Raw genomic sequence first — 17,558 nt, forward strand, 5'->3', positions numbered from 1 at the left:
GAAAAAAAACAAACATTGGCCTAAAAAATAGAGACCCTACCCATGATGCATCCTGCCATAAGACCAACTACAGATTCAGGGAATACTAAGTTGTCCAACCTCAAGTCTTTCTTCATGGGCCCAGTAAAAGTTCTTCTTAATCAACGTCACACTCAGGTTTCTGTAATTAGAGATCTTGGGTTTTGCACAGATCCTATATTGAAGTCAATATGGCACAGAGCGTCTTCTGGTTTCCTCTCACTTTTAGCTCATGATACAGGAAACCCTGCCCTGAAAGCAAGTAGTTGCTGTTTCCAAGTCACCATGGTGTCAGAGGAACCCACCTTGGAGCAAATCTGTGCCAGGGCAGCATTAGTGCCTTCCCCAGTAGAAGTTCTATTCCTGATGCTATTGCAAAAATTCATGCAAATTCTAACGCCAATGTCTGGTCAACTGAAGGCTAAGTCAAGTCATTGTGAGAAATGATCAGAGTGAAAGGCCCCCAGCAATATAAAATGTATGAGTTGCTATCAGTATTAGATAAGAACTTCTTCTATACCTAAGATTTCCCCCCATTTTAATATACCTATGCAAAAAGGGCGAATACCAGAGATGCTACTGGTACATATGAGGGTAAAAATAACAAGCTAAACAATCCCTATAACCTGGTTCTAGAATGATCTCAGAATCCAATGGAACTTTGCAAGAAAAAAACATCTAACCCCATTCAAGAATGCAGAGAAGAAATGAACAGAGATTTCCTCAAAGAAGAAACATAGATGTCCAACAGGTATATGAAACAATGCTCCACATCACTAATCATCAGGGATATGCAAATCAAAAAAAAAAACAATGAGGTATCATTTCACACCACAGAGACTAGCACACATCACAAATAACAGTAACAACCTGTGCTGGAGTGGTTGAGGGGAGAAAGGGACTCTCATTCACTACTGGTGAAAATACAGACTGGTCTAGCCTTTTTGGAAAACTATATGGTCATTCCTCACAAACTAGAAATTAAGTTCCCATATGATCCAGCAATGCTATTCCTAGGGATATACCCCAGGGACACAAATACACAATATAAAATGCCCTCTGCACTCCTATGTTCAGTGTAGCACTATTTTCAATAGCCAGACTCTCGAAACAACTCAGGTGCCCAACAACAGGTGAGTGGCTAAAGAAACGGCGATAAATCTCTTGGCACAATTAAATACAATGCAGCTGTTTTGAAAAACAAACTAATGAAATTTGCTTCTACATAGACTAATATGAAAATGATTATACTGAGTGAAATGAGTCAGAATGAAAGGAATAGACATAGAATAATCTCACTCATTTGTGAGATGTAGGAAAGATAAAAGACAGTATGGTCATAATATCAGGAAATCAGGCCTAGTGTAGGAAGCTTTCCACAAAGAGTAGTTAGTGCAGTTTGAGTAGAGTAACTCTATGACAATGATAGTTGGAATGTGTCACTCTGGCCAAGAATTCACGTTGAAAGTGAAATGCAAGTGACCCCTTCATTAACAGTATCAGAGAGGAGAGAGAGAAAGAGAGAAAAGGAAATTGCCTTCCCCAGAGACAGGTGAGAGTGGGGGAGAGGACTGGGGTGAGGAGAGGGTAATGGGAGACATCGGTGGTGGGAAGAGTGCACTGAAGGGTGGTGTACAATCTATTACTTAAATCCAACCATGAACAACTTTGTAATCAAGGTGCTTAAGTATATCAATTAATAATAAAATTTAAAAAATAATAATAATAAAAATCAAGTACTCTTAGCACACTCAGGGAATGATATAGGATGCTGGGGATTGAACCTGGCTCAGTCGTGTGCAAAGCAAATGCTCTACCCAGTGTGCTATCACTATGGCCCCTACTTATTTATTTTTGAAAAACGAACCCAGACATATGAGATATATAATATAAAGGATGAAATGCTTCAGGCCCACCATGTATCCCAGCCACCCACAGACACAAATCACTGTCCCCGATATCTTATAGTTTCTATCCAGATACTCAAAGTCTACCTTGAAATACAAAATTAGGGTTTGTCTGGAAGCAGAGAGCTCACTCTGGGCAGAGAAATAATAATATGTTCCAAGAATGGAGGTAGGGTGGGGTTTCAATTTGAGGAAATTTGGGCAGGAGGATACCGAGAGGCCTGCTGGAGCAAAGAATGAAATGGAAATCTGGGCCAGGCCATCGGAATCCCGGGAATCAAGCAGATCAGCTTGAACTCTTCTAGGAAGGATTAGTAAACCAGGAGAAGACTTGAAAACTGGAGGATGTGCCCTGAGTGGACATATAAGTGCTCATTCTACCAACAATATGGGTAACAGAAGAAAGAGAAGCAGGCCAGAGGCAAGAAGCCCCGATGAGAAGTTATTTCAGTAGTTAGGAGAAATAAGATGAAGACAGAACCAGAGAAAAAATATAAGGGAGGGGCTCAGTGGTAGGGCATATGCCCTGCACACGGCTAACCCAAAACGGACATGGGTTTGATCCCCCTGCATCCTATATGGCCCCAGGCCAGGAGCAATTTCTGAGCTCATAGCCAGGAGTAACTGCTGAACACTGAGCATCTTCAGGTGTGGCCCAAAAAACAAAACAACAAAAAAGTAAGGGATAAGGCATTTGCATTGCATACAGCACACCCAGTTTGATTTCCATCACTACATTTGATTCCATGAGTACTGCCAGGACCCCTGAGCACAGAGACAGGAGTAAGCCCTAAACACCCCGAGGTATGACTCTGTCAAAAGAGATGGTGATAATCTGAACTAACACTCAGGTTTCTTTTCACTTTGCTTTTTTGACCCACACCAGGACAGAAGCAGTAAATAAAAGTAAATAAAAGTTGATATGTTCAAGGTCAGGCAGGAGGATAGAAATGGGTCAGAGAGATAGCATGAAGTTGGAGCATTTGCCTTGCATGCAGAAGGACTGTGGTTTGAATCCTGGCATCCCATATGGTCCCCGAGTGTGAATGGAGCGATTTCTGAGCGTAGAGCCAGGAGGAACCCCTGAGCAGCACTGGGTGTGACCCAAAAACCAAAAACAAACAAACAAAAAAAGGAACATAGAAGCAGGTTGCAATATATTAGTCATATGAAGTGCAGCTGAGAGAGGGTCAGTAATATAGACTTAAAAGTGTTCACTTGGCAATCAGTGAATTTGAAAATCATTATGTCACTTGTTTATTTTATTAAAAGTAGAAACAATTGGCCGCAGTGGTAGCACAGTGGTAGGACGTTTGCCTTGCATGTGGCTGACCCAGGACAGATGTGGGTTAGGTCCCTGGCATCCCATATGGTCCCCAACCCTGCCAGAGTGATTTCTGTTTTTGCTTTTTGTTTGTTTGGTTTTGTTGTTGTTGTTGTTATTTTGGGTCACACTCAGCTGTGCTTAGGGATTACTCCTGGCTCTACACTCAGAAATCACTTCTGGCAGGCTCTGGGTATGAGATGCCGGAATTCAAACCACCATCCTTCTGTATGCAAGGCAAATGCCCTACCTCCATGCTATCTCTCTGGCCCTGCCAGGAACAATTTCTGAGTGCAGAGCCAGAAGTAACCCCTGAGGAGTTCCTGGGTGTGCCCCCAACTACCAAAAAAAATTTTTTTAAGTAGAAAGAATGGAGTTGTGCGCTAAGAAGCACTTAACTGGAGGGACAAATGCTAAGTCTTGAAAGGAAGGTGAGTAAAGCAATAGAATGAGTGTCGACTACTTTTTAGAAAAGCTCCCATGGTGATGCATGGAGAGAAATAGGATGAGTACGGGCCCGGAGAGATAGCACAGCGGCGTTTGCCTTGCAAGCAGCCGATCCAGGACCAAAGGTGGTTGGTTCGAATCCCAGTGTCCAATATGGTCCCCCGTGCCTGCCAGGAGCTATTTCTGAGCAGACAGCCAGGAGTAACCCCTGAGCAATGCCGGGTGTGGCCCAAAAACCAAAACACAAAAACAAAACAAAACAAAACAAAAAAAAGAAATAGGATGAGTACAAATGAGGAACAGAATTGAATTTGAGTTTGATTTTTTTATTTAGTGGGAGAAAGAAAGTAAACCATATTGAAATGCCAATGGGAAGTAGTCAAAAGAAAGAAAAAAGGTGAATTAGAGACATAGTAAAGGTGCTGATGTACATGCTTTGGATGCAGCCCACCTTGGTTTGGTCCACCTGACCCACATGGTCCCCTGATACACAGACTTTACTGATAATAGCCAGAAGGGACCTTGGGCATCCTGAGTATGCATGAGACACCCACCAAGTGAAAAATAAGGTTGGAAATATAGATGTCTATAAAGGGGATAACTAGTTTAAAAAAGTCCCAAAGAGGTGAGTGAAAATTGGCTCAAAACATAAGTAGATGGATGAGCCTTGAATTGGAGCATCTAGGTCTACTCCAGCAAGGAAAAAGATAAAGGATTGGTGTATGAAGGCACAGCCATGAGGCTGTGTGGGTTGAGGGCAAGGAAATAAAAACTAGCATCTGGAGGCTGAGATTTGTATAATGATAAGTGAGGCTGTCTGCTGAGAATAATGTGGACCATGGAAACAGTGAAGTAGAGTAAAGGTAAAAGTGAAGGAAAGAATGAAGCCTGTAGATGAGATGGTCATTTACAAGAACAGTAAAGTTGTTCAGGTGGTCAGAGCTATATTACAAAGAAACTCTAAGAGGAATTTTTGACATTCCTTAATAAGAGACCCAAAAATAGTCTCGAGGAGTAGAAGGCTGTAAAAGTGCAGCTAGACAAACTAAAGGCTCTGAAGAGAATCAAGAGTCCCCAACAGTGAAATGCTGGAGAAGGTGCTTCCTAGCTCTTTAGTATCTGACCCAAATTAGCTGCTCAGTCGCTATGAAGAACTGCCTGTTCTAACTTTTAAAAATCGATCATTGACCTCATTCATATATGGGACCTAAAGATACATAGAAAGATGTAATGGTAAAGCTACAAGGGTCAAGGGCAACACAATGAAAGAACTGATGCACATAATTGAGTTGGGAGGGCAAGTAGTTCAAAAAAGAGATCTAGTGCAATCCTTGAAGGAGGGCGGTGGCTACAAGGGAGATGAGTGTGGTGTTGTAATTATGTGCATGACCACCAATAACAATATTATAAACCACGTAACTTCAATCAATAAAAATAACTTTGCTGTTGATTTTGGATCAAACCCAGTGGTACTCATGGATCACTCCTACTGGGGTTTAGGCTCATATGGAGTGCTGGGAACCAAACCCAGTTCTGCTCAGATCCACAAATATTTTTTCTTTTTTTATTTTAATCAAAGTGGATTTCAGATCTTTCACAGTAATATTTTAGGTACATAGTGATATTGAGTCAGGGGTGTTCCCACCACCAATATTGCCCTCCCTCCACCCTGTTACCAGCATGCATCCCAATTCCCCTCTTTTACAACCCCCAGGCTGCTAGTATAGGTGGTCCTCTCAATGTCTATTATGTTGTAAATTGGGTATTGATTCTGTTGTCATTGGCTTTGTATTTGGTGCTTAATTTTGATCTTTTTTTAATTCTACTTAAGGTTCATATGACTGTTTGGTCTTGGTACCCTACATTATTTCCCCCTCCATTTGTGAGGAAGAAAAAGATGGTTCAAGTTGTGTGGTTCTGTTTGAAAGAAAGAGAAAAATAATATAATAAGAATAAAATAAAATGGGGCAAAACACGAACAAGCAAAAAATGAGAGGAGTCCTTCTATAGGTTATATTTATCAGTTTAAGAGCAGAGAGAAAAAAGGAAGACAAACATAAAAACAATGCAAAAATATAAAAGATATAAAAATATCAAACATCTTCTGATTTCCCCTTAGTGTTAGGTGATGTGATAGGACCTCCTGCTCTTAGATCAAGTTGTCATTTCCTCACTGTCCTCGTTGTCATATTAACACTAGAACAAGTATATCTCCCAACGGAGTTTAGTTCCTGGTGTTGTTGCACGAAGCTGTTTCAGTTCTACGTCTGGGATCTGGGATTTTAAAATGAACTAACAGTGTCCAATCTCGTGGACATGTTTTTTAAACTAGTATCCACATGACATATGTCCAGGATGGGAGGCACCCTTGTGTAAAAAGTGTGAGTTCTTATCCTTAGAAGATAAGATCTTGTGTCTGAGACCACAATTTCCCCTTATTTACTTTGCATATACAAAAACGTATGCTGTCCTTTTGTATTGCTGGTGCTATTCTGGGTAAGGATGACAGGCTACACATACAGTATCTGTGGTGTGGTCTGAGCTTTTATCCCAGGAAAGATGTTTTCTTGGTTTTTGTACCAAGCCACACCAAAACTGGTGAGGATAAGGAAAATATGCATATATAAAACATAGAGCAAATAGATAAGACTGAGATAACAAAGATAAATTGAGAGAGAAAAAAAGGTATTTGAAAAAAGAAAGTGATGGGGAGGCTATCTGTATGTTTAGGAATATCTTAAGATGCATTATTATAAAGATATTAAGCTTACATAGGCAATACAGGCCTCCCAATTAGGTCTTCTGAGATATTCTTGTGGGGAGTGAAAGCCAAGGCACTTTTTCGTTAACATTAAGGGGAAATAAGGAGATGTGTAGTCCTTTGAACTATGGAATATAAGAGCACTAACTACAGAAAACTGACTTTGACAACCGTGACTGGGCAGAACTTATTTTGAGACCATTAAGGAAAACCCTACCCTAGGCTATAGTCCAGATCTCTTATAAAAATCAAGATTTCTTAGTACAGAGGCCCAATTCTGACAACAGACTGAGCAGAACCTTTGGAACCATAAATTCCTAGACTTTGGCTTAGGGAACTAGCAAAAACATGAAGCACATGATACAGAAAACTGAACAACCAACAATGTTGGAACAGAACCTCTAGAGCCTTAAAGACTCTATCCTAGGCCTTGTCCTAGGACCTGCGCAAATACCAAAATTGCTTGCTACAGTGGTCTGATTTTCTCATCCACAACTGAGAGGAAAGTTTCCTGACATCACCAAAAAAAAACCCTGGGATATGGCAATGAGAAGGTATGGAGCCAGTGGTTGTTCCCATGACAATATGCTTCAAGAGTGGAGAAAACCTGAATCTCTTAGACCACGGAAATTTCCTTCCTTCTCCAATACTTACTGTGCCTATACAAAAAAGTGGGGTAACACCAAACCCTGTCACCCCAGAATTCCTTTTTCTGGTTTTGTTTTGTTTTGTTTTTGTCTGATTTTTATATTATTTTCCTTCTCTTTTTATTTCCACTTTTTTTTCACTCTTGTGGACATTATTCTGTGATTTTTTTCTTTTCTTTTCTTTTTATTTTAGTAGTTGATACCAAATTTTTTCTTCTCTTTTCCTTAACATTTTTATCTCCAACAGAATAGCATAACTTGGGCCAGGAGAGATAGCACAGTGGCGTTTGCCTTGCAAGCAGCCGATCCAGGACCAAAGGTGGTTGGTTCGAATCCCAGTGTCCCATATGGTCCCCCGTGCCTGCCAGGAGCTATTTCTGAGCAGACAGCCAGGAGTAACCCCTGAGCACTGCCGGGTGTGGCCCCCCAAAAAAAAAAAACAAAAAAAAAAAGAATAGCATAACTTAAATCATTCAGCCTCATAAATTGAGGGGGGAAAAGGATGATACCAGGACAGTCATATGAACATTTAGTGTAAATAAAAAATGACCAGACTGGATCACCAAACAGAATACATATCCAACCTACAACAAGCTGTAAAGTGGAGACCAGTTACACTAGTATTCTGGAGGAGAGGGGTAAAAGAGGGAGACATGGGAGACATGCTGGGAACAGGAGTGGAGGGAGGACAACATTGGTGGTGGGAATGCCCTTCATTCATTGTCATTATGTACCGTAAATAATTCTGTGTAATGAATTTCAGTCACAATAAAAATTAAAAAGAAATATCAAACAAAAAACTTGAAAAGCACCAGAGAAATATAGACAGCAGCCATACAATAACCATGGTCCTGAAATTAAAAAAAAAACAAAGCACAAAATAAAAACAACAACAACAATAACAAAACTAAAATAAAATTTGATTTGTGCTGCTCTTCTTTTTTCTTGCACAGGCGCAGTAAATATTGGGGAGATTAGAAAGGGAATTCCTTTGCCTAAGAGATATAGGGTTTCTCTGACCTTGAAGTATACTGTCATGGGAATAACTACAGGTTCCATACATGCTCTTTTACTCTTCCCTAGATCCTTCTGTGGTGTCTGAAAACTTTCCGCTCTGTCATAGATGATGAAAACATGCCTCTGTAACTAGAGATCTTAATATTTGCACAGGTCAAAGGATGGAGCCTAGGATGAAGTCTTTCTTTACAGTTCTCGGAGTTGTAATTCATCACTGTTAATGCTGCCTGTGTGTGTCTGTCTCATGTCCTGACACCTGAACGTCTTGGGAGTGGGCCGGAAAGAGGCTCCAGCAGAGGACGGCTCCACTTTCCTACGCGGCCATGCACTCTTTCTAAGGGAAGAACGCCATTGAAAAAAGAAGAAAAAATTCACACTAAGAACTGTGCTGGATTACTGAAGCCCAGCATTTCACCCCAGACTGTCTTCTCTGCTGTATGCTCGGGCCTAAGATTTGATCCTGTGTGAGGCTTCATCCACAGAGGACACCCCTTCCTTGGAGGCAATTCAACCCACCCATAAAGGGCTGAGCCAGAGGAGCGTGGCCGCCTATATCATTTAGCCAATGAATACCACCAAAACAGGTAGAAAAACCCACAATACAAGTGTGACAATGGGGAAACAATGCAGGCCAGCATCAGACATATAGAATGAAGATGACAGTTCTGATGACCAGAAAATGACCAAGCAACTAATAAATCTCTCAGATAAGGAGTTTAGACAAGCAATATGGAAGATTCTCAAAGAACTCAAAGAAATCATGAATTGAGTTGAACAGAACACTAATAAGAACCAAGAAAATAGGAAGACAGAAATCACAAAACTCTAAACTGAAATAACCGGTCCAATAACAGGCCTGAAAAACTCAGTAAACGAATTAAATGACAAAATGGATAACCTCTGGGACAGGGTATCAGAAGCTGAGAATCGAATTGGTGCTGTGGAAGATGAGATAAATAAAAACTCCATACAGCGAGAGAGATTGTAAAAAAAAACTTAAAGCAAATGAAAAGACAATGGAAAAATTAGTCAAAGAATGGGAACAGATGAAAATAGAAGTCTATGATAAGCTCAACAGAAACAACTTAAGAATCATTGGAGTCCCAGAAACCCAGGAAGAAAGTTTCCAGGAAGAATCAATGGTCAAGAACATCATTAAAGAGAAACTTCCAGAGCTAAAAAATATATGTGATCAAATCTTGCATGCCCGAAGAGTACCAACCAAAAGAGACCCCAGAAAAAATACCCCAAGACACATCCTAGTCACAATGACGAATCCCACAGATAGAGACAGAATTCTGAAAACAGCAAGAGCAAAAAGGGAAATTACATTCAAGGGAGCATCCTTGAGATTTACAGCAGACCTGACACCAGAAACACTCAAGGCCAGAAAGCAGTGGTGGGACATAGTGACAAAACTCAATGAAATGAATGCTTCACCTACAATACTGTACCCAGCAAAAATCACTTTCCAGTTTGATGGAAGAATACATAGTTTTACAGACAAAAAACAGCTCAGAAACTTTACAGACTCAAAACCAGTCTTAAGAGAAAAACTGAAAGACATAATTTGAGACAAGACTGACCAAAAGACACACCAAATTTCAATATAAAGATGGCAGTAAATCCCAGGACAATTCTTTCTCTCAATGTCAATGGACTAAATGCACCATTTAAGAGACACAGAGTAGCTAAATGGATCAAAAAACTCAATCCAACCTTCTGCTGCCTACAAGAAACGCACCTGAATAGTCAGAACAAAAATAGGCTCAAAATAAAAGACTGGAAGAAAATTATCCAAGCAAACAACACCAATAAAAAAGCTGGAGTGGCCATACTTATATCAGATAATGCAAACTTTATACTCAGGAAGGTTGTAAGGGACAAAGATGGACATTTTATATTAATCAAGGGGTATGTAGAGCAGGAAGAAATCACTCTCCTAAACATATATGCACCGATTGAGGGTCCAGCAAAATATTTAATGCAATTGTTGACAAATCTGAAAAATAATATCAAGAACAACACAATAATTGTGGGGGACTTCAACATGGCTTTGTCAACACTGGATAGGTCAACCAGACTAAAACCCAACAAGAATATACTAGACCTGAGAAGAGAAATGGAAGAAAGAGGCCCAGTGAATATATATAGGACACTCCATCCACAGAAACCTGGATACACATTCTTCTCCAATGTACATGGGACATTCTCCAGGATAGACTACATGCTGGCACATAAAACATACCTCCATAATATCAAGAAGATAGAAATTTTGCAGGCTACCTTCGCTGACCACAAAGCTGTGAAATTATATCTGAATTCCAAAGGGACGCAGAAGAAAAACTTTAACACCTGGAAGTTAAACAGCCTCATACTGAATAACCAGTGGGTCCTAGATGAAATCAAAGAGGAAATCAAAACTTTCCTGGAAAGAAATGATAATAAAGACACAAACTATCAGAACTTATGGGACACAGCAAAAGCAGTACTGAGAGGAAAATTTATAGCTTTGCAAGCATACATCAGGAAGGAAGAAGGGGCCTACCTGAATAGCCTAACTACACAGCTCATAGAATTAGAAAGTGCTCAACAAAAGGAACCAAAAATAGGGAGACAGAAGGAAATAACAAAGCTGAGAGCAGAAATCTACGAAGTGGAAACCCAAAAAACAATTGAAAGATCAACGAAAATAGAAGTTGGTTCTTCGAAAAAATAAACAAGATTGATAGACCACTGGCAAACCTAACAAAGAAAGAGAGAGAGAAACTTGATAACTCTTATTAGGAATGAAATAGGAGAGATCACTACTGATATGGCAGAGATTCAAAGGGTAATCAGAAACTACTTTGAGAAACTCTACGCCACTAAAAATGAGAACCTGGAAGAAATGGATAAATTCTTGGATTCTTATAGTCTTCCACAGTTGAATGAAGAGGATTTAGCATATCTAAACACACCCATCACTATTGAGGAAATTAAAACGGTAATCAAGTATCTGCCCAAAAACAAAAGCCCAGGCCCAGATGGATTCACTAATGAATTCTTTCAAACTTTCCAAGAGGAACTACTACCAATTATGGTAAGTCTCTTTCATGAAATCAAAAAAACAGGAACACTTCCAAATAGCTTTTATGAATCCAACATCACCTTGATACCTAAACCAGACAGAGATGCTATGAAAAAAGAAAATTACAGACCAATATTGCTGATGAATGCAGATGCAAAGATCCTCAACAAAATCCTGGCAAATAGGATTCAATGCCTCATTAAGAAGATCATCCACTACAATCAAGTAGGTTTCATCCCAGGAATGCAAGGATGGTTTAACATCCGTAAATCTATCAACATAATACACAACATCAACAAGAAAAATAAAAATCGGGGCCCGGAGAGATAGCACAGTAGTGTTTGCCTTGCAAGCAGCTGATCCAGGACCAAAGGTGGTTGCTTCGAATCCCAGTGTCTCATGTGGTCCCCCGTTCCTGCCAGGAGCTATTTCTGAGCAGATAGCCAGGAGTAACCCCTGAGCAACGCCGGGTATGGCCCAAAACCAAAAAAAAGAAAAAGAAAAATCACATGATCATATCAATAGTTAAAGAGAAAGCATTTGATAAGGTCTAATACCCATTCTTGATCATAACTCTCAGCAAGATGGGAATGAAAGGAACCTTTCTCAATATAGTTAAGGCCATCTACCACAAGCCAGTGGCAAATATTATCCTTAATGGAGAAAACTAAAAGCCTTTCCTCTAAATTCTGGCACAAGACAAGGTTGTCCTCTCTCACCACTCCTATTCAACATAGCACTGGAAGTACTCACTATAGTGATTAGGCAAGAAAAAGATATCAAGGGAATCCAGATAGGAAAGGAAGAAGTCAAGCTCTCGCTGTTTGCAGATGCCATAATACTCTAATTAGAAAACCCTAAAGACTCTACCAAAAAGCTTCTAGAAACAATAGACTCATATAACAAGGTGGCAGGCTACAAAATTAACACACAAAAATCAATGGCCTTTCTTTTTTTTTGTGGTTTTTGGGTCACACCCGGCAGTGCTCAGGGGTTACTCCTGGCTCCATGCTCAGAAATTGCTCCTGGCAGGCACGGGGGACCATATGGGACGCCGGGATTTGAACTGATGACCTTCTGCATAAAAGGCAAACGCCTTACCTCCATGCTATCGCTCTGGCCCCTCAATGGCCTTTCTATACACCAATAGTACTAAGGAAGAAATGGACATTAAAAAATAACCCCATTCACAATAGTGCCACACAAACTCAAATATCTTGAAATCAACTTGACTAAAAACGTGAAGGACCTATACAAAGAAACTTTAAAACTTTGCTCAAAAAAATAAGAAAGTACATGGGGAAATGGAAATACATACACTACTCATGGATTGGCAATATTAACACCATCATAATGGCAATACTCCCCAAAGCATTGTACAGATTTAATGTGATCCCTCTAAAGATACCCATGACATTCTTCAAAGAAGTGGATCAGGCACTTTTGAAATTTATTTGGAACAATAAACACTCTAGAATAGCTAAGGGAATCATTGGGATAAAGAGTATGGGAGGAATTACTTTCCCCAACTTTAAACTTTACTACAAAGCAATAGTTATCAAAACAGCATGGTATTGGAATAAAGACAGGCCCTCAGATCAGTGGAATAGGCTTAAATACTCAGAGAATGTTCCCCAGACATACACTCACCTACTTTTTGATAAAGGAGCAAGAAATCCTAAATGGAGCAAGGAAAGCCTTTTCAACAAGTGGTGTTGGCACAACTGGCTAGCCAGTTGCAAAAAATTGAACTTAGAACCCCAGCTAACATCATGCACGAAGGTAAAATCCAAATGGATTAAAGACCTCGATATCAGACCAGAAACCATAAGATATATAGAACAACACGTAGGCAAAACACTCCAGGACATTGAGACTACAGGCATATTCAAGGAGGAAATTGCACTCTCCATGCAAATGAAAGCAGAAATTAACAGATGGGAATATATTAAGCTGAGAAGCTTCTGCACCTCAAAGGAAATAGTGCCCAGGATACAAGAGCCACCCACTGAGTGGGAGAAACTATTCATCCAATACCCATCAGATAAGGGGCTAATCTCCAAAATATACAGGGCACTGACAGAAATTTACAGGAAAAAACATCTAATCCCATCAAAAAATGGGGAGAAGAAATGGACAGACACTTTGACAAAGAAGAAATACAAATGGCCATGAAAAAATGCTCCACATCACTAATCATCGGGCAGATGCAAATCAAAACAACTATGAGGTACCACCTCACACCACAGAGATGGGCACACATCACAAAGAATCAGAACAAACAGTGTTGGCAGGGATGTGGAGAGAAAGGAACTCTTATCCACTACTGGTGGGAATGCCGTGTAGTTCAACCTTTATGGAAAATAATATGGAGATACCTCCAAAACCTGGAAATCAAGCTCCCATATGATCCAGCTATACCACTCCTAGGAATATACCCGAGGAACACAAAAATACAATACAAAAATCCCTTCCTCATACCTATATTTATTACAGCACTATTTACCATAGCCAGGCTCTGGAAACAACCAAGATGCCCTTCAACAGATGAATGGCTAAAGAAACTGTGGTACATATACACAATGGAATATTATGCAGCTGTCAGGAGAGATGAAGTCATGAAAATTTCCTATATATGGATGTACATGGAATCTATTATGCTGAGTGAAATAAGTCAAGACAGAGAGAGAAAGCACTCATCTTTGGGTTTTAAGAAAAATGAAAGACATTATTGCAATAATAATTTTCAGACACAAAAGAGAAAAGAGTTGGAAGTTCCAGCTCACCTCAGGAAGCTCACCCCAAAGAGTGATGAGTTTAGTTAGAGAAATAACTACATTCTGAACTGTCTTAATAATGAGAATGTATGAGGGAAATGGAAAGCCTGTCTAGAGTACAGGCGGGGGTTGGGTGGGGAGGAGGGAGATTTGGGACATTGGTGATGGGAATGTTGCACTGGTGATGGATGGTGTTCTTTACATGACTGAACCCCAAACACAATCATATATGTAATCAAGGTGTTTAAATAAAATAAAATATATTTTAAAAAATCTTCAATTTATAATACTGTAGAAAATTAGGAATGATAATTCCCACCTCTCTGTCTATATAATGGGGACAGAAATGTGGCTTAATTAGGGAGCATCTACTTTGCATGCAAAAAGCCCTGAAGCTCATTCCCAGCATAGCACAGCTTCTTTGGAGATATGTCTATTCAAGTCATTCACCTATGTGATTTATTGGGTTCCTTGCATTTTGTTGCTGTTGATTTGTGTGAGTTCTTTGCAGCATTTTTTATATTGATCCCTTTTAGGAAGTCTTGTAAAAAAGTTCCCAATTGCTTGGTTGAATGTTGTATTTGCTGCTTTCATTTTATAAACTTTTCCAAATCTATGTAGTGACATTTGTTTTCTTGCTGTGTTTCCTTTGCTAGTGGGATAGTTGTGTCTCCAAATACATCTTTAAGCTTGAAGGTTTGGCACTTATCATCTGTGTTTCCTTCTGTATATGATTTGTGACCCAATATGCAATCGTTTAGGTGGGTATTTTGGAATTGAGAGCTTCTTCTGGCTTGATGATCTAGGAACAGTCCTTGTGCTCAGGGGACCATGAAGCATTAGTATTGAACTCAGGGCCTTCCATATACCAGCTCCTAATATATGAAACTTTAATCCACTTTGAGTTAATTTTTATGATAGTGACCTTTTTTTCTGACATAAAAAGTTTTTCAGTTGTAGAACCATAATTTACAAATTTATTGATAGTTGAGTTATAAGCACACAATATATCAAAATCAATCTCACCACCAGTGTCAACTCTCACCAGCAGTGCTCCATATTCCATTAGCTCCCATTCCCACTTCCTCTGTGGCCACTTAGACAGGCACATTGCAAAATTGCAGCTTAGATCATATAAGTGTCACTGCGTCTGTGTGTTGGATTTCTAGCCATACCAGTTTTTCAATATAAAGTAACCAATATAATGGAAGCCCCAACCCCTGTGCCCTAAGGACTTCCCTTTCTCACTATTCTTATATTTATTCAACTGTATAGTATGGATTCACTTTTAAGAATTCAACAGGATTGGGGCAGAAGCGATAGCACAGCAGTAGGGCATTTGCCTTGCATGTGGCCAATCTAGGACAGACCAGGTTCAATCCCAGTATTACATATGGCCACCCGAGCATTTCTGAGTAAAAGCCAGGAGTGATCCCTTGTACCTCTGGGTGTGACCCAAAATCTCAACCCCCACCCTAAAAACAGGATTATAAATTGGAATTATAAGAGCACGGAAGTACAGTTGAATCCTAGCACTGGTCAAACCACACATGGTATATCCATTTCCGGGTGCCTCATTTTATTTGAGGATGACTAGGGGGTGTGGGCCATGCCTGGAAGCACTAAGGGGTTACTCCTGGCTCTGCACATAGAAATCACTCCTGGAAGGTTTGAGGGGACCATATGAAATACCAGGGATAGAACCTGGGTTAGTCCCAGGTGGGCTGCATGCAAGACAAATGCCCTACCCACTGTGCTATCTCTCGGGCCACAGGTGCCTCATTTTAAAGTGAACATATACAAAGAGTAGTACATATAGATAAAGGCCAAAAATTCACCAAGGGGCAGGGCAATACTTTAAAAGGATGGAACAAAATTTATATGCAGGCGACATGAAACCAAATTTGTATCAGTTATTTCTATTTTTTGAATAGCAGCCCCTTATAAGAAGGCTGATGTACAAAAAGCTTCCAATTGCTTGGTTGAATTTTGGGCTTTTGTTTTTTGTGGTAGTTGTTTTGTTATTAAAAAAAACTTTTTTAATTCTATGTAGAATCATTTTTTTACTATTACACTGTTCTATCCCTGGCACTGTTTGATTGCTCAAGTCCATTAGGAGTGACCCCTGAGCACTTAAGTAGGAGTATCCTCTGAGCACTGTTAGGTTTGGACAGTAACAAACAATAAAGATACCCTTTAAAGGTTCCATGAAGGCTTTCCTATCCAACTTTAACCACATTTTCCTAGATTAAACATGTCCGATTATTAATCAGCTCATATTGCCTTTTTTGAATTTTATTACTTTATTTAAACACCATGATTTGCAAAATTGTTCAAACATAATACAGTTGTTTCTAGCATTCAGTGTTCCAACACCAGTCCCACCAGCAGTTAACATTCCCTCCACCATCCCACAGTAACTTAATCATACACAGTATTCCCTTGCTATTTAGCTATGTGCCAACTTGTATATACTGAAATTACTACAGGACAATGAATTTAATAAGTACAATGAATTTACTAATATCCAGTACCTCCAGTACCATTTATAGTTGGTTGGGTCAGTGGATGACTTCTTAAATGCATTTTTTTCTTTTTTTGGTTTTTGGGTCACACCCAGTAGTGCTCAGGGGTTACTCCTGGCTTGCTCCTGGCAGGCTCAGGGGACAATATGGGATGCAGGGATTTGAATCACCATCCTTCTGCATGCAAGGCAAATGCCTTCCCTCCATGCTATCTCTCTGGCCCCGCTTAAATGCATTTTTTAAATTTTTATTTTGATCATAATGGCTTACACTGTCTTTCACAGTAGTATTTTAGGTACATACTAACATTGAATCAAGGCAATACCCTGACAGTATTGCAATAATATCCATAGACAATAGAGATGAAAGTCAAGAGAACCAGCCCAATACATGAAGCTTACTAAAAAGAGCCGTGAGTGCATTCAGTGCACTAACTACACTAACAACTATCATGACAAAGATAGTGAGAGGGAGAGAATGAGAGAGAGAGAGAGAGAGAGAGAGAGAGAGAGAGAGAGAGAGAGAGAGAAGGAGAACTCCTGTCACAGAGATAGTGAGGGGGGAGGGAGATGGGGGAGCATTGGTGGTGGAAAAGTTGCACTGGTGAAGGGTGGTGTGCATTCTGTGACTGAAACCCAACTACGAAAATTTCTGTAACAGTATTGCTTAAATATTTTTTAAAAAGCAGCCTCCACATGCAAAGCATTTGCTCCAGCCTGCTGAGATATTTCCCTAGCCCCAAGACACTATTTTTGTTACACACAGTAAAAGTACAATTAATGCTTAAATGGTACAAAGAGAAAATTATGATGTGATTCTGTCTTAGCAGTTTTTCATTTATCTAGTGAAGAAATTTTCATTTACCTACTGTATTCCAGTGGAGGCAGCTTGACTCTTACCTGAGGATGGAGTCAGAAAGGCCACAGATAGAGAAGTGGAAAACAGGAAAACAACTGATCAGTCGTGAATCACATATCATCAAGTTGATTTGTAGACAGTCTGAGAGACTGTTTTCTCCTTTAAAATGTAGAGCTTGGCTGGAGTAGAAGGCCCTCCTTGACTCTT

This window comes from Suncus etruscus, chromosome X (genome assembly GCF_024139225.1).
Source record: "Suncus etruscus isolate mSunEtr1 chromosome X, mSunEtr1.pri.cur, whole genome shotgun sequence".
In the NCBI taxonomy this organism is placed as follows: Eukaryota; Metazoa; Chordata; class Mammalia; order Eulipotyphla; family Soricidae; genus Suncus; species Suncus etruscus.